At 45.1% G+C, this 17,741-nt stretch overlaps 1 protein-coding gene and 2 long non-coding RNA genes across 3 annotated transcripts in view; 1 reads left to right on the top strand and 2 right to left on the bottom strand.

The window, feature by feature from the left end:
* The window catches only part of LOC308058356, a 41,404-nt gene extending 35,519 nt beyond the window's left edge, over positions 1 to 5,885 (bottom strand). The window contains exon 1 of the long non-coding RNA XR_013925782.1: positions 1,461 to 5,885. This is a non-coding gene — a long non-coding RNA (uncharacterized lncRNA). The remainder of the gene's footprint in view (positions 1 to 1,460) is intronic.
* The window catches only part of TBX1 (T-box transcription factor 1), a 153,160-nt gene that overhangs the window by 41,916 nt on the left and 93,503 nt on the right, over positions 1 to 17,741 (top strand). The gene's annotated exons all lie outside the window — the stretch shown is intronic.
* Positions 9,050 to 17,741, bottom strand: part of LOC308058355 — a 76,171-nt gene continuing 67,479 nt past the window's right edge. The window contains exon 2 of the long non-coding RNA XR_013925781.1: positions 9,050 to 17,741. This exon is cut by the window's right edge and continues 21,032 nt beyond it. This is a non-coding gene — a long non-coding RNA (uncharacterized lncRNA).

Raw genomic sequence — 17,741 nt, 5'->3', positions numbered from 1 at the left:
TTGGCCATCACATCTTAGGAAGTTATCCTTTTTCTCCAGGGGGACTCTGAGTTGAGAGGCAAAATAATAATTTAAGGTCTCACCTCCACCTGAAAACATAACGATGTCACATGGACCAGTTTAATCAGTTTAAAATGTCTTAAAACCAATCTGGTTTTAGCTAAGCTTATTAAATGCACTCCGAGAACTTCATCTGCAGCACATCAGAATTGTTCTGTGTTCTGCAGAGTTGAAGTGAGCATGTACAGTGTCCCCCTGGGTGATAACACACCTCACACACGCAGACTTGTGTGTAGGCTGTTTGTATGTATAATCTGAGCTGGTTCCAGCCTGTGCAGGAGCACAATGAAACCTTCGTGCTGCTGCTCAAAGCTCCAGATAGACTGTCAGGGCTGGGCTCCACCTGGGACAGTGAGGAGCTGGGTACGCTGCAGGGGATTTAAGGGACAAGTGAGTGCTGTGAAGGCTGGGCTGGGGCACTGGTCGCTGTCAGGATTTCTAAGGAGGTCAAAGGACACTGCACTGGTTTGTTGGTTTCATTTTTGCCTTTCTGAAATAACAGGGGTTCAGGGCCAAAATCTAGGACTTCTATTCTGCAGGTTGGTGCCTTGTTCTTTTCATTAGGACACACATCAAAACTGACGAAACAAACATTATATTTTATATTAAAACACCAGTGTGAATCAGAAATGTGGATAATAGCCTCTCAGAGCTGCTGAGCCCAGGGTGTTGTGCCTATAAACTTCACGGGTCAGATTCTTGTCTTGGCTCTTCCCTGGCTCTGTTACCAGACTGTGGTCTGTCCCTTAACCCTCTGGCTGACATTTTAAAAGGCACTTAATGGCCAACTGCAACTGAACATCAAGGGAAAAGTGACTCCCCAGGGCAGCTTTCAACTCCAGGGCCTTGGATGCCACCTTGAAAGCGTGTGGGTAACAGTGCTCTCCAGCCAGGCCAGACTGAGTAAATGTGTCTGAGCTCTGTTATCCTTCCAGAGCATGAGGCTTACCTACCCTGAGCAGTATTTTGTTGCTGGAAGGACCATCCAGATGCTCATAAATCTTTGGTGTAACTCTGAAGCGGCTTTGCTAACAAATTGGCACCCACCTCCCCCCGCCTCCCCGCAACGTGACTCTCACACTCAGGGCTTCTAAGAGCTATTTCAGGCCCCGGAACAAATGAAATATTTGTCTCCCTTTTGCCCTGGCACTTGCCTCCACACCATCCTTCCCCTTCCCCCCAAGCAGAGTGCTTTAGCACAGAAACCCTAAACCAGCAGTGGCAGCTGCAGAAGATGGGAGCAAGTTGGATGAGTGCCACTCTCCAGCCCCTTAATGTTGCTGAGCCCTGGCCAGGCACCCTTCCTCTCCATGTCCCCCTGCTGCTTCACAGCCCACCTACCACTGCTTCAACCCTGGCTAAGAAGTTGGCCCTAGATTTCCCCATTAACAAACCATTACTTGTGTATGGCCCATGCTCTTGAAATGTCTTGACTGCTCTTTGGGTCTCTTCCCATCCACATTCACCAACAGCTGGGGCACCCAGGGACTATCCTGTGACGGAGGAGGAGGTACATTAGTAAGGGAGACCTAAAGACGTATCGAATGTGAGGTGTGTGTGTAATAGATGCACAAAGAAGAGATTATATGCGGTCATTGTGCTCCATGCCGTAGCAAAACACCAACTGCTGTACAGCATGCAGAATAATGACAGCAGGGACTGACTTTCTTTGAAGCCTTTGCTTTGGCTGTATTATTTTTTTCCCCTTCTGCTGTGCCAAAATGCTCTTAGACACACATCTGCCTTAAAAACAACAATCTCCCCTTCCATTAGCTCAAGTTAAAGCTTTTCTGGAAGCTTTTCATTTTGAAAAGACAAGGAAAACCAGAGAAAGAGAATGAGCCCAGGACAATCAGACATGTGGTTCTTGTGACAAAAAAAGTAAACTGAATTTTAGTCAAGAAATGTGAGAGATTTAGAACAATGCAGTTAGTACTTAGTGGAATAGCTGCCTGACAAGCAGGTAAAACCAGCGTAATCCTCCATCAGTATGTAAAGCAGACACAGAACAAGAGCAAAGAAAATAGAGAGCAGGCTCTTTGCTTGACAATTTAAATCCTAAGGGTACAACAGCTATACAGAGCAGAATCAAACACAAAGCAGTAGCCGTGAGTGAGTGTATAATAACTTTTGCTGTGGGATGTGGGTATAACCTAACGCCGGTCAGTGCCAGTGTGGATGTGGCCATAAAGTAGACTTCTCTTGCCAGTGCACCTGTGCATGCATTGTTACTGTGTGACATCAGCTAAAGCTATGGCAGACCAGGGGCAAGTGATGTTTTGCAGTGAAGAGCAGAGATAGGCAGCTTTGCAAAGAAGCTAGGAGAGTCAGTTATGGTATTCACAATTTCTTCCTTTCTTCTGGAAGCAAGTGATGATTTGGAAAAACTGAGGAGGCTGCAGCCCTCCATACGGCTCCATGTACTGGAAATCTCTCCTGTAAAACTCCTCTTAAGTTTCATTTTCAGAAGTCAGCTGGGAAGAGCATGTTCTCACAAGAAGCTGTATGTCAGGTGAGACAGCAGTATTACTACAGCGCTATGCAAAACCCACTAACTCCCATAACGCCTAAGAGTATTTGTAAAGAATTTCAAGCTCAAAGGATTTATGATACAGCCAGGCCAGCACAAGTTTATTTAGCAAAATACATCTATTCTGCAAAAGAAACACTGTATGTCTGCAGTGCTTTTGAAGGCCAGGTTCTCAAACAGGGAACCCCAAGCTAACTTGCAGACCAGCATGTAATTGTCTCAGGTAGGATGATTTTCTGTACTTGCCAGTCATTTTAAGCCTCACATACTGCCGGCTGCCTTTGTCTTCCAAGTGCCTGCTTGTACAATGAGATTTACCTGTTGTGCTGTGACAGACAAGTGATTAACATGAGAAAGACAAGTTGGATCGGGTGCTGGGCTTCCTGCATATCTCCCTTGCCTGCTCTCACAGACATTTCCTCGGAAGCAAAAGTCTGTGCTCCTGGTTGTCCAGAAAAAAACATTTGTGATGGAGTTTGACTGTTCCTTTGTTGCTACGGCTCTCTTGCTGAAGGACTGAGATGTCTAAGAGGGCCACTGTAATACAGTGACAGTGCATTGATCAGCTGCTGCCTCTACTCTGTGGCGTGTTTGCAACTAGAAAAAGAGCTTGAATTTGTGCATCATACAAATTATGTGCTTTGGTCCTGTCCCTTCTTCCACAGAGCTCCCATTCCTGAAGACCTTGCAGTGTCCCATCTGGCAGTAGTTCAGGTCCAAACGAAAACCCAAAACAGCTACAGTCCTATGAGCGAAGGTACTCTCTATCTCTAGCCCTGCACTGAACATAACTGAAAATACCTTTTTTCTATGAATGAAATATAATTTATGAGTCAGAAAATCATTAAAGTATATGCTTAACCTTTTTATACAAGCATTTAGGCTTCTTTATTGGGTAAGGATGCTTTCCTGAACTGGGCATTAAATTGGATGTTTTTGCTGCCTTTTCAATGCATTCAGATTGTTTCTACAAAAACATCTGCTTTGATGAGTCCTCTAGTTTTCAAATTCTTCATGTAAATGCACTAATACATTCTATTTGTTATGACTTACTCTGTTTTTTTCTTTTTGTAATGATGGTTCTTTACACCTCTACTCCAAGAATCTCCGGTAACTTTCACGTACTTATTTAATAAGCAAAAAATCAGCCCTGATACTACGTGTCAGCTCTTTTTTAAGAGGCTATGAAGCAAAGGAAGAGAAATTTAGAAATCTGGTACCAAGCAAAGCAGTCTTGGGGTAAGACCAGAGGGCTGACATCCCATGCTTCCCAGGCACCCGCTGCCCATTGCAGCGTTGTCCGAACCCCTGCAGAGCTGGAGCAGTGGTGGCACCTGCGCTGCTCACCAGCCCACAGTCCCTGCGCAGGCCATGTCTCTCCTCCCTGGGACCTGTGGGATGCAGTGATGGAGTTGCCATTTACCATTAAAAACAAACAACAGGCTGTGGGAATAGGAGCAGCTTCCTTTTCCCTCCAGCCTTGTCAGGCCATTTTGGTGCCGGCTGCGCTGAGCCGTTGCACTGCGAGGAAGCCCGGAGCAGCTCAGGGCTCCCAGGCGCAGCGCTGGCAGCTGGGGAGGATCAGGAAGTCGGGCAGGAGCAAGGTCACCTCTTGACCTCCCGTTCGGCAAAGAATGCAACTTGCTGTCAGGCACCAGAGAAGGCTTTTTTTCTTACTGCAGCTTAAGATCCCCGTGGTTTCTGATGGGAAGAAGCTTACAGCACAATTTTTATTTTATTTTCTCAAGTGTTTTTTAAAAGGGTAGATACCAATGAGATGGTGTAATCACCAGAGGGCTTTGGAGAGCGGCTGTTCACTCAATGGGTATGCAAAGACAAAATGCTATGATTAGTATTTCATTATGCCATATGAAGCACTGAAGTTCATTACTGGTCTTGGTATAATGTGACCATAATCTTTCAAAATAAAATGTTGCAACAAAGAGGAAAATCTCTAAAACAATACCACTAATCTCTCAGAAAAATAAAAATTCTTCCTTAATGGACGTAATTCCATTGCCACATTGGTTCTGTACCCATATAAGTAAGAACAAAATCAGGTCCCAGTGGATGAGTTTTTATTCAGCTGCTGTGGTTGTTTTGTGCCACCATGTCTCTTGCCCTTTGGGTTGTCAAACCTGGCTGGTGTAAGAAGAAAGGAGGGCACATCTCAGCGCTCTGTGATCATATTTTTAATATTATTGCAAATTTTTCCATTGCAAATCTATCTTAATAGACATGCCAAAATATCACCTCACCGTTTTCAGAGATGGGGAAACTGAGGCTAGGATGTTTGTCATGACCTGTCTGGGATTACACAACTGTTCAGTCAGGGATACAGTCCAGGTCCTCATCATTCTCCTCCTGTCTTCCCAGCTGGAGCCAATTTTGCTGCCATTGTAGGATGGAAAAAGGGGCTATGTGCTTTGGAAACTGCTGTTTGCTTTTCCTTAGTGAACCCACTGTCAGTCTTGGCTGGAGGAAGGCTCTGTGGTGAAGCCAGTCTTCCCCAGTGTCCCTTTCTATCCCACTTCATCTTTTACTGTCAGGAAGCTGTGACATAAGTAAAAGGATCTATTTCTAACTCCCTTTTCAGCAGAAAAATCTTCCCTCTGGGTCAGTATCTGATACTGTGTCATGGCTACACAACAGCATGGTCAGATTTGTCCCTCCAAGCACTTTGGAAATGTCAGCCTGTCTGAGAGTTGTTTTTTGCGGAAATATCTATGGCCAAGAGGCAAACAACCTGATTTGCATGGAAACCCGCTGAAGAGCAAAGAGAAAGAGTGAGAGTCCCAGCTTGTGAGCTGGATGCATAGCAAAGATAACTTGGAAAGTGTCTTACTATATGTCATCAAATCCCTGAAAAGAAAGCTGTCTGGGTTTTGTGTTGTCTGTTTTCCTATAAGAAAGTAAAAATCTAAATATGAGAGCTCGAAAGTCTATTCTTCTTTATGCTGGTGTAAACCTAGAGCATATTGAACAGGTTCATGGATTTGCTCTGGATTAAATCCAGTGTAACTCTGAACAAGCTTTAGCCCTGGTCCAATTTCATTAGTGACATTTTAAGGGCAGAAGAGACCTGTTTTCTAACTGCAGACCAAAGATCTTCAGCTCTGGCAGGAATTCCAACAGTATCTATGGACACATAACAACTCCCCTGCTCTACTACAGAAAGATGTCCGCTTCGACATTTTAACAGTGTGAATGATGGAGAAGCCACTTCTGTTCCAGTTGTGAATACCATTCACAATTAGAAATTCAGGTCTGTTTTCTCATATTAATTGATCTACTTGGGGCTGCCTTCTCCTAAGAAAAAGACTCCTAAGAGTGAAAAGCTAATCCAATTTGCTGCCAGTGTTCTCTGGATTTATTTTCCAATGCTGGTACTATATTTTCTTCCAGGCTATTGAAAAAGAATAGTGAAAAGCTTGTTGAACCGAAAGCACAAGAATACATCTGTCCAGGATACTTCCAAAAACTCCCCAGATCCCAGCCTCTTAATTTTTTTAAATTATTATTTTATTTTGTATTCTCTCTTTGAAGTGGTTTCAGGCTATTTAATGTATCCTGCACGAATTTTTGTTAGCATTATTTTTGCTCACAGTATCATGAATATCACTGTAATACTTCACAGGAATAGAGGCGCCAATAAGGGGTACATTGCAAGAGCAGTGTATTGCCCTGCTGTAGTCTGCTCCATGCCAGAAAGTCTTATGTGACATCTGCTAAGGGGTGGGGGTCTCCCTTTACCTGGTGCTGCCTGATACCAGTGCTCCACCATTCCTAGCTCAGCTGCAGTAGCTTAAAGGGGCATGTCAGCAATTCTGATTTATTTAGGTTTGCTACCTCCAGGAAGGGGGAGTGGTTTCACATTAAATATTGAGCTAGCCTAAAATTAGTATGTATTTAATTTGCATCAAAAAGAGTTCAGCTGCTTGACTGTAAAGTTGGAAGCAGAGTTGCAAAAGAAAAGCTTAACTAAGAAAATGAATTCTTAAAACATACCTGAACCCTAGCAATGGCACAGTGAGACTTTGTGTAGCTCTCATAGGTGAAGAGCAAAAATTAGTGGAGCTCCACCTCAACGGTACTGCCCACCACAGTTTCGGACTCTCCCATGCTTTTCTTATACCAAAGGATTACCAGTAGTGTTGTGTCTAAATGACCCTTCATAGCAGCCATCCCCAGCCACAGCCATTCTTTTTACTGGTCAATTTAATGACAAATTGCTAAACTAGCAGCCTTTGAGTGCTGCGTATTTGTGAGGATGTACTGGAAATGGCTCACGTTTGTTTGGCATTCAGAAATAACTTTGCTCACCCCAAGCTTGTCCTTGTTTCAGTATCTAGGAGTTTAATTCTGTATTCTCCCCAGAAAGCATGATGGAATATGAACCATCTCACAATATTTTTCACTTTAGTTTTAATAAGGCTTTAAAGTAGACAGGAGCAGCTGCAGACATCTCTTCAGTAAAGTTTTGGGAGAAGGCTAAGAGGTAGTTTTACAGGGTGACCAGGGCTGGTGGGAGACCTGCTGGCCGTAAGGATGTTTGTAATGCTGGGGGAGTTGTGTTTTGCAAGTTAAAGGTAAGTTAGGACACTTAGGCCCAAACCTTCAAACACGTAGGAATGCGCATCTCCACATGAACATCTACATCTGCCCTGAAACAGTGTATTGTACAAAGCAGAGCAGCTCCCACAAGAGATATGACATCCTCATGCCTGGTGAGAATCATGGGTCTTTTAAGAGGTGGGATGGGGAGGGAAAGAGGTCTTACGCTCAGGTTAGCTATTTGCCATCTGCACTGCCAACTGCTGGGGAGAGCTCAGGGTCCCAAGCAGCAGGAGGGACCTGCATCTTTCTCTTTGATGACCAAGCCCTGTCTATTGCCTCTTCATTTCAGGGGTGCTCACCCAGGCTGTTAAGTGCACTGGGACTTTACGGCAGGTGGAAGTGGCTAGGGACCAGATCCATGTCCCAGCATTGCTGTAGCACATCCCTTCTGGCTTCTCACGTGTCCAGGCTCTGTTCTTTCTTCTGCCTGCAGCAGCCATGACTGTATTTTTGTGCTATTTTGTGATACTCTAAATTTAAATTGCTTTTAATAATGCTGACTCTGAAACCAGACAGCCTCCCAATGCCCTTCACCTTGCTCTGCACAGTCCCTAAAAACAGGACAGCCCTGGCCCTCAGGGAGGTAGGCCTGGAAGATCTGCCCCATCTTTACACATGCCACAGAGATGGCTGAGTCAGGAACTCTGCCCCTCATGGAAAGATCTCCTTTAGATGCAACCTCTCAAAGTCCTCAGTTACCCTTTGAATGTCTCAATTTCCCTCTCTGGACTAGTGAGGATGATGGGAATGGCTGGGCTGGGTGGATCTGCAGCTTTGATCCTCCGCTGGAGATTAGGAAATGTTGTCCCTCCACAGGGCTGGGTAAGACGCGCAGGTAGGCACAGCCCTGAACTTTGGGAAAGTTCATACCTGAACTTTGCATCCATAGCCAACCTGTCCTGTCCAGACATGCTCCAGGAGAGAGTTTGGTCAGTGCCTGTAGGGCTTGGGTGGGGGTGGGGGTGAGGAGCTCTTGAATAAAATGATGATGATTAATTATTATTTCATAATGAGGGATTATCACAGGCTTTGCAGCTAAATGACACAGTACTTAGCATTTCTGTGCTGTGGCACTGTGCACGTTCAAAGCACTGTACAAACAGCAACTAAATTACGAAAATGAAGAGATTATTTAATAGCCCGTGTCTTTGCATTTCTCAGGGAAGGGTGGGGAGTGTTTAGAAACTTGCCCTCGACATTACCATGCAGTCACATTCCAAGATTGTGCCTCATGTTGCCAGGCCTGTGATGTGCTTGTTTGGCTTTTATATTTGGGAGACTGTAGTTACGAAAATAAAACTAATAGGCTTACCATGTGTCTTCTCAGTCTTCCCCCTAACACCCTGCCATGGATGACTGAGTGTAGAAGTCACAGGAGGAGCTCTTTGGCCCAAGCAACGTAAGATGTCAGCCTGGCCTTAAATCTGTGACCCTCCAAACCCAGCACACGCTGCTCACTCTGTCCCACAGAAACACCCTGTGCTACCAAGTGGTATCAGATTATTTTCAGTGATAACATTTGGACCCCAACTCAGTGTCCCACTGCCTCTACTACAGCAGAGTTCTCCACAATTCACAGGGTGTTCATTTTTGCAGACTACACTATTTATTCCTGGGTTTGTCCTATACTGCATTGTATTCTTGGTCTTCTTAGAAGGACAAGTATTATGACTTTTTTTTTTTTAAATCTACAGCCCTGCTTGTTATAGCAGCATCTCCTGTTTCTAAATTAAAAAAACCCAAACCAAACCAAAACTTAATGGGGAAGAAGAGGTTTAGGATATTCCATGAAGTATCTATATGGACTATTGGTGGGCCCCATGATAGCGATGTACATTTGTGCAGCCATGCTGGTCTACAAAGCTATTAATAGAACAGAGACTTCCAACTCTGCAGCTCGTTTGTTTCTAAGTTTGTGAGCAGCCAGGAAAGTGTATTCTCTCTCAGTGTTTGTTTTTCCTGTATTTGAAGTGTTTGGTCAACTCATACAATCAGTATTTAGCCCAAATTTATGCAGAAAACTTACAAAGTCAGAGCATATTGAAATTTCATTTATGAAGTTTCTTCCACATCAGCTGATTGGGGATTAGTTACTGCCAGCAGAGAGAGCAGGAAGGCAGGGAACAAGCCCTCCAGAGACCTTTGCAGAGCCAGGTACATGGTCAGGAGACAAGGTATGAGTGTCCTGGGCTCACTCAGAACACACTTCTGTAAGAGGAAGCTATTCATGGATAGAAAGTCCACTGCTAACATGTCACCCCTTTGTTCCCTTCCTCCCAAACATCATGTCATCAAAAATGTAGCAGACACGAAAACCTTCAGGCTATCACAGAGCTGAGTAGCGTATTACCTTCTTCAGCTCCTTCTCTCGTAGCATTTCACCGTGCTACATGATTAGTCATCCTCTGTGGATGCTTTCAGAGGGCTTGGTTTTCTGAGCATAAGTAAGATTTTAGGGTCTGCCAGAGGGACCAAACTGTGATACCTGCAGACAAGATGAGTAGGAGAGCATACTGCAGGGATACCTAAAGCGGTTAGATGTAAACCAGCTTGGATTTGGATGCAATCTGGTTGCATTAGCCCTATAAATCTTAGGGTTTACTAGCCTGTATGCAGTGCTTAGGTCACACAAACAGCGTATCATGGCATCAGAAGTGCTGGTCTGTGCTGAACCTGAACTTAATGGCTTGTGTCTGTGGTCTCCAGCATCTGTACCATGCTCCACAGGGCAAACATGCTAGAGGAACCCAGCCACAGCTTAGATGCCTGCTGTTTCTCTCTGTAAATCTCCAATGCCTTCAATTATCTTTTGTTAACTGTATGGCTACACATTAATTACCGTGGCTTGTGTGGGGAGTGAGGGTCATCCTTATGCAGCGCTTGTGGTAACTGCTCTGCATCTGGCTGGGCTTGCACCTTTTTCATATTACATCAGTTTGTCTTCGGGATTTTGTTTGACACTTAGCATAGCTAATGTATTGACACAAAAGTTGAGGTATTAACATAAAAGCATTGCCATCATTTCCTACTTAATCCTGACAGTAAGAACTCATCAAAAAATTATTATTTCAATGCCCCTTTTCAGGGGATTTGGTTAGCAATTACAAGCGTTTCTTTCTTTTCTTTTCTTTTTTTTTTCACACAGCAAAAGGTGGAGTTAAGTTCCAGAAATGCTGCAATACAGCAAAAGTGTAGAATCACGGTATATTTTCCTATGGGGGAATGTATTTTCAAACTAGTTTAAAAAAGTCTTCTGAACTTGGCTGATAAGTAGAAGAATTAATTCCTCTCTAATGAGCATAATTGCTGTTGTAAGAGCACACCGAGTCACAGCTCCTTTTGCCTGTTGGGAGTGGGAATAAGCCGATAGTTGCTGACTCAAGGGCTGGATGGTTGTCTGAGCTTCTGTGAGGTGTTAGGAAGAGTCCCATACATATTTATTTTGTTGGGGTTTCATACATTAATTCCATCTGCTCTTAGGCTTTTCGAAGGATTTGGCTCTGTTCAAGCTCCAAGGCTGTTGGAGAACGAAAGGTAAGATTATACACCTTAGCTCTGGGTGCTGATTGCCACAACTCCAAATTGTTTCAGGTACTGTGAGCCATTAGTACTTTGCCTTACTAGGAAAAACAGCAGAGTATTGCTTTTCCTTCTCTTTTCTAGACTGAACCATGCTGATTCCTTCAACATTTCTTTAGTGAATGTTTCCTTCTAAACCTCCACTCTGTCCAGTTGGCCCATATCACACTGAAGCCCAGCATCCAAAAAGGGGGCAGTGCCTGGCAAATGGGGAGGAAAGGTGGTCTCACTGGCCCTTCCCCTCTTCATACAGCTCAACCCTCTCTGCAGGAGCAGGAAACTCCTGTCTCAGACCCGCTTGTGTTCCCCAACCCCAGCATGGCTGGAGAACACCTCTGTGCCGGGCACTGTTCCTGCAGGGCTGGATGCTCCCTGTGCTCAGTGGTCCCAAGCCTGATAAGGATTTGCTGTGCCAGCGCTGCTCAGTGAAGGGCCATACACCTGCTGGGTGAGATCAGGCGTCTGGGAGGCTGATGCCTTCACCCAGCCGTATTGTGAATTTGGGCAAGTCTCTTGTGCCTCTATTTCCTCATCTACAAAGTATGTGTGTATGTGTCAATGCCTTTGGGAGTCTATGAAGAAAAATCACTTTATAAGTACTCTTTATTTATTAAATGCAAGTCAGAAGATAGCACAGGGACTGTGGAAGATTTATGTAGCCATAGAAAAGAATAAGGCATCTTGTTTCCAGGACAGAAATGTACCATTTCTAATTCTAAGAAAAGATTTTAACCCTCTCTGTAAACAGCATAGGGAAGTCTCTTGTAGACAAGGTGAGCTTCAGTTTCAGAGTTGGAGATTACCAGTATATTGGTATCTTTAGGAAAATCTAGTTCTCACTCTTGTGTAGACTTGATAATCTACGAAAAGTAAGAGGAAAATATGAGAGACATAAATGTGGTCCTGTGGCTGGTGATAATTATTATTTTGTTTTGATTTATTGTTCACAGGAATTTTTTTATGAGAGCCTCACAGGCATAATTCTTTCTCGTGCATAGTTTATTTTTTGCCAAAATGACAAGAGTACAGGATATTTAGCAGAATATGTCTGATGGGTGGGTGGAGAGCAGAGAGGATTTGGACTTGGGCCAAACATTGGGAAGGCAAAAGAATGAAAAGAACCCAGCTTATTGCAATAGTCTATTGCTCTTTATCTTGGAAAGGAGTATTTGCCTGAAGTGGCACTCCTAAGTCATCATGGGATTGCATTACAGATATTGGTCTGTACTCCAGCTCGGCCACAGCTTCAGAGGGCTTTCCAGCCATTTACATAATTGCAAAACCCCCAGTGATCAAAATGTATGCAGCAGGCCAAAAATTTAAGAGTTTAAAAATATAATCTTCCTTTTGGCGTCTAAGCCTTTAGGATATGTTTGGTTTTGCATTTTTAGGTGTTTCCCAGCAACCATGAAGAGTAGCAAAGTGCTCTGCTGCTCAGGGACTTTGATCCGGCAGCTGAGCCTTGGGACAGAAGGAGAGCAAGTACTGTGATAGCTGCAAAAAAGTCATGGGGGTTGATACCCAGAAGTTGGACATGGCAGAAAGGTGCTAGATGTTATAAAAAAGCACAGAAGTGGCTATGGAGATTTTCAAAGGGACACTGCTATGTGCCAAGTCTTTTGGACTTGGGCTGTTTCTTATTTTGGCTGTTAAAATAGAAGTTTTAACTTTTGGGAGTGCTTTTGAAAATATTCCACTTGATTTTAGCAGAGTGCAGTGCTGGCTGTCAAGATCAGGAATTAGTGAATGAGTTGTCCCAATGCCAGGTGAAGACTCAGCTTTCCAACCACAGCATTGTGGCTACAACTTCTCACCTTGAAAAGGTTTTAATCCAGTGTATGAGGTGCATAGGCAGTTATGGGATTTATGTATGCAAGAGAATTGTGAGGCCTGCCCTTACTTGCAAAATTAGAAGAAAAACCCTATGTTCAGCTCACCTGCTCCCTGATACCAGTCACCTCTAAATTACTGGAAAATTAACGTGGTCATTAGAACTACCGATCCATCCTTTCTTTGGAAATGAAATCAGTTTGTGAATGGGTTTAGGGAAAAATCAACTAAATGAGAACAAATTAAGGAAACAAAGCAATGATGAAGTGGTTTTATTCCATTTCTGTTCCTGTTATTGTCCTTACAGTTTTAGTATAAAGGATTTTTGCACTTCATTTCTACATGTAGTCCTGAAAATAAAGTTGAAAGAGAGCAAAGAAAGCATAGCTCTTATTTTGTGAAGGAAGTTTTATCAGCAATTGCCATAGTAAGCTCCTGTCATCAGTATTCCAGCCAGTCTTTCCCAGGCTTTCCATCTCAAAGCCTGAAGCTGGTGCATTTACAGAGGCTGCAAGATGAGTTTCCCTCCCAGAGAGCCAACAGGAGCTTCACAGAGAGCGCACATTGCTCAGAAACATTAGAAGTGCGATCAGCTTGCTGCCAGGAGCAACCACGCTGAACACATCACCTCTGCACGCAAATGCAGCCTCCAGGCACAGCGTGTTGCATGTTTAGCTTCAGGAGAGATTTTCTCTCTGACTGACAGCTAAGGTCCACAGCCTTGGAGGTGCTGAGCACCTCAGTGCCCAGTGTCTCAATGAGATGTGAAGGTGTTCAGCACCCTCCAGACTGAGCCCTGGGGACAGGTTTTCAAAGGTTTGCAATGCTGAACACCTAGGGGGACTGCACATTTCTGAGAATGTGGCTATTCAGGGGATATTAATAAAATACTTTGCAGGAAATGAATTACATTTTGAGGTTGTTAGTAGCTGCTGCAGAATTTCCTCTATTGCTCCCATTGGAGACTAAGGCCAGAGTCTCCAGAGCTCTTGTATGCCTGACCCCAAAGTGAGTTTTGCTTTCATAGGAATAGTTTTGGAGTGGGAACTGTGTCCTGGGATGGCCTTAGGGTTTCTCTCAGGCTCTGAAAAAGGATCAGCACGGAACAGTAAGGAGGGGGTTCTGGCACTGTTACACCAATGGAACTGATGTTAGGACCTGCTGGTTGGCCCATATTTGGGGTTAACTCCACACTTTTAAAAATGGAGGTGGGAGGAAGGGCAGGGTACAAGGAAGATTACAAAAATTTTTCCAAGCTGAACAGAGTGAAATATTTAAACAGCTCAGTCTGTCCAGCTTACGAAAGCAAAGTCTGAGGGGTGACTTGGTTACAGTAGATGAGCAACTTTTCTGAAGGAAAATACCAGGTACTAAAGGCTATTAATCTAGAGTGGAAAGCCAGAACAAGAATTAACGGCTGAAAGCTGTAGCCAAGTAAATATAAATTAGGCACTTTTTTTCTTTTCATCAGTGAGAATAATTAATCATCAGAACACGGTTATGTATACATTTTTGTGTTTCTCGCTTCTTAAATCAAGGGAAGATGCAAGCAGTGAGTGGCCATACTCACAGTATTGAACACTGTAGAAGTACCTAGGTGAAATGCTGGAGTAGGGAGAGGTTCTGCCTGGAGCCTCTGACTCTCTCAGCTGATTCTTTCTGACTCTATAAAACTGCCATCTTCTGAAATGTCTCAGTGTTCCACAGCTATATTTCAAACACAGCGCATGGATTTAAGGTGGAAAGAAATGCTGCTCAGCACCACAGGAGAGCTTGAAGCACTGAAACGAAAGCAGGCATGGCTCTGCCTTGCAGTGATGGGAAGGCACTTGCACAGCTGTACAGCCTCAGAAATTCCTGGTGATTCTGCAGAGGTCAGTCCTTCACTCAAAAATGTGTTTCTGATTACATTCTGCCCCCTTGCAGATAACAATGCAGTCAGTGACAGATCTAGGGGAAGAGTGGGTTTTGGAGCAGCTACTATGCATTTGCCTTCACTGGGCTGACACAGCTCATCTGGTTTAACTTCTGCATGGCAGCCGGGCACCAGTCAAGCCTGTTGCAGTTTTCCTCAGAAACAGTATAGCATATGGCTGCTCCGCTGGTGAAAGGATCCGCTCTTCTCTCAGATAAGTAATATGTCATATAAGTAATATGACAATTACTTACAATGACTGATGTCTAGGTCAGACAGGTAGGAGAACTCTTTTGCAAGTAATCAATGCTTTTCCAATGCAGCCAAATCACGTACCATACTGAGCAGCACAAAACAAAATGGTTTTATCTTAGACCTCTCCATCTTATATTTTATAAAGCATGCCTGGACCCTCTTAAATAGGGCAGAAAAACTTGGCAAAGACATTTATGAAATGCAGATGGGCCTAGTGAGTCTTTTACCCTCTTTTCTGGGTGAAAACTCCTGTCCTGGACAGCTGTGAATGGAAGAATAGATGATCCAGCAATTAAGACCCTGGTTAAGGGACAGTGCGACCTGGATTCAATAGGTCAGATCTGTCTGGCCCTGGACTGGCTGCTGTGATTTGTTACGCCCCTGTTTTCCTGTTGAAAAATAGGGATGCCAGGATTAATTTGTCTGGCAGAGGTCTGGGGAGATAGGTAATTCAGGTGCTGGGTCATAAAACAAAAACTGAAGAGTTCTCAGAAAAGCAAAGTTGCAGCCTCTGCTCTGGAAGGCTTTTAAGAGTCCAAAATCCAGCTGACCCAGGGAAGCAGCCCCATGACAAGGGAGGCTGGAAGGTCCCAGGTGGCGATCTGTGCAGAGCACTGCCAGCAAGCCCACTTGCTCCTTGCCAGCATGCTCGGATGACAATACCAAGCCCATAGGTGGGCAAGGCTCGATGCAGGGTTTGTACCTTAGCTGGCCGGCCTCGCAGAGTCAGTAGGTCTAGGACAGACGCAGTGCCCCAAGGTTTCTCCGTGCCTTGTGGCTGCAGGACAGTTTGGCAAGCAGACTGGCTGCCAAAATCCAGAGCCACACTCCCTTCCTGTTTCAAAATGCTTTGGTTTTGTACTCAGTCCAAAACATAATATACAAATCCTCCATGGAGGAGTATTAGCATACCCGTGCCGCTCTTCTAGATTCTGATCAGCTCTCAGATATATAATTTCCACTTTACAGCACTCGTTCTCTTTTATTTTTTCATTCACAACCAATTTTATCTAGAGTTTAGCCTCAGAAAGTTGCCAGTTTTGTTCTAATTACAGGTGACTCTGAGCCAAAACCTCAGATACTATCATGTGTGAGCGAGTGGGAAAGTCAGCAGGGAGAGCAGCACACAGGTTTCCTGGCCTCAACATCTCACCCAGGGCAGGCACAGGGCTGGGGTCTAACCCTTGCTCCCCACTGCCCAGAACACGATGTCACAGAGCCAAACTCCCCGCTTGGTTTTGGACTGTATTGTGATCACTGTATTTTCATGCCTGTCATTTGCACCTCAGGAAGAAAGTTCTTTGCAAGTAAGCCCTTAGATAACCCAATATCAGGTGCAGAGAGAAATTAAAGGCAGGGAGGTATGGGAGAGGTGGCTGAGGAAGAGACAGAGGGTCTTCAACAGAAAGAGTAAACTGGGAGCTGCAGGCCGCGAGGGATCAAGCCACACAAGCTTTCCATATCGATCAGCCTGAATTCCCTATTGGGTATTCCATTCCCAGCTGTCTTATTTCCTGGTGGAATTTAGGTGGAGTTTTTTAATCTTTTTTTTGTCTGATGTGCTTCTCTGCTTGAAGATCCTTCCCCTACCTTTGGCTAGGCATGCTGACAATGCTTTCTGAGCCATCAGTTCCCCAGTCTTTTCCCTGAAAGATAACAAAAGGTGGTTGAAAGCACCAGGGTGGCTGATGCTGTTTTATTTTCAGCCTTCACCGGGGGGGGGGGGGGGTGGGGGGTGGGGGTGGGGGGGGGAAGAGCATAGAGAAGTGCATGGAGCATGTCTGCAGTGGTGACTAATGACTATTAGACCCTTATTGCTGTCAGGTGAACTAGTAGCCAAGCCTCAGACATGTGGTCATTGTCAAGAGGAATTTTTGACTCCCCTCTTAGGAGCACCTCCTCCTCCCCTCCCCAGCCATTAATTACTTCCACCATCCTTCCAAACTGCCAAGGAGTGAGGAGCAGCAGAGCTGGAGATGAAAGGAAGCAGCGGCTGCCCCGGTTTCCAGGTCTTTCAAATAACCAGTCTGTAATAACTTCCACAGCCGAGGGAAATGGGTGAGCTGTGGGAGGAAGGTCAGTGCTGAGGGGAGGAAGGCTCTCGTGTAGCAATGATGTAGTGGCTCCTAATGGAAGAAACCTGTGGAATTAATCAAGCGCTGTGCCTCATTTGTTAATGACAGCATGCCTGAAACTTGCACCAGCCTCTCTTGGTTGGTAGTTGGGACCCTGGAAGCGCAGCCAGGCTGTCAGCGTGGGGACTGGGGTCTCAGTGTGATGGACAGTGGCAGTGGATGCTGAGAGTGACGAGGCGCTGGGGCGGGGCACACTGTCCATGTGCCTTGTCTCTCCAAGCCGGCTGTGCGGGAGCTCGGAGTGAGGCTGGTGCTGACCTCCCATGCTTGGCTTCCAGGCTGTCATGCGTGAAGTCGGTCACGCTCAGTTTCCCCCAGATTAGCACAGGGTATTGAGATGACATTGTTCTGGCTTGCTCGCTGCGGAAAGCAGCGGCTCTGTGGAACCAGTTAAGGCGGTTTGGGCCCAGCTTCCATCTGCTCGCCCCCCGCACATGCTCCAGAGTTTGGCCTTGATTTCATGGGCCAGAGATGAGCAAGAATCAAAGTGGAATAATTACTGGTAGTGCACAGGGCAAATTCCCAGCCCCTCACCCCCAGGCTGCCTCCATGGGCTAAGCCCACAGACTCAGCAAGCCAAGCGTGCGAGGAAGGTGCTTCTCGTGCATCCTGGCGAGGGGTGCTGGCAGGCAGAACCCATCACAGCTTCTTGATTTATGGGGAAAAATTGCTAACATGGTTTTGGGGAGCATTTGATGTTTGTGCCTCCCCAGACACTTGTCCCTACTTTGCACATGGTTATGCACATCCTGGGGGTAGCAAAGTCACCCAGAGCTCCTGAAGGTTCCCTGGGCATTGGTGCCCCTGTAGCATGCAAGCA

The sequence above is a fragment of the Falco punctatus genome (genome assembly GCF_963210335.1).
Source record: "Falco punctatus genome assembly, chromosome: 1".
Classification (NCBI taxonomy): domain Eukaryota; kingdom Metazoa; phylum Chordata; class Aves; order Falconiformes; family Falconidae; genus Falco; species Falco punctatus.
Note: the sequence above shows the minus strand (reverse complement) of the source record. Positions and strands in the feature narration are given on the sequence as shown.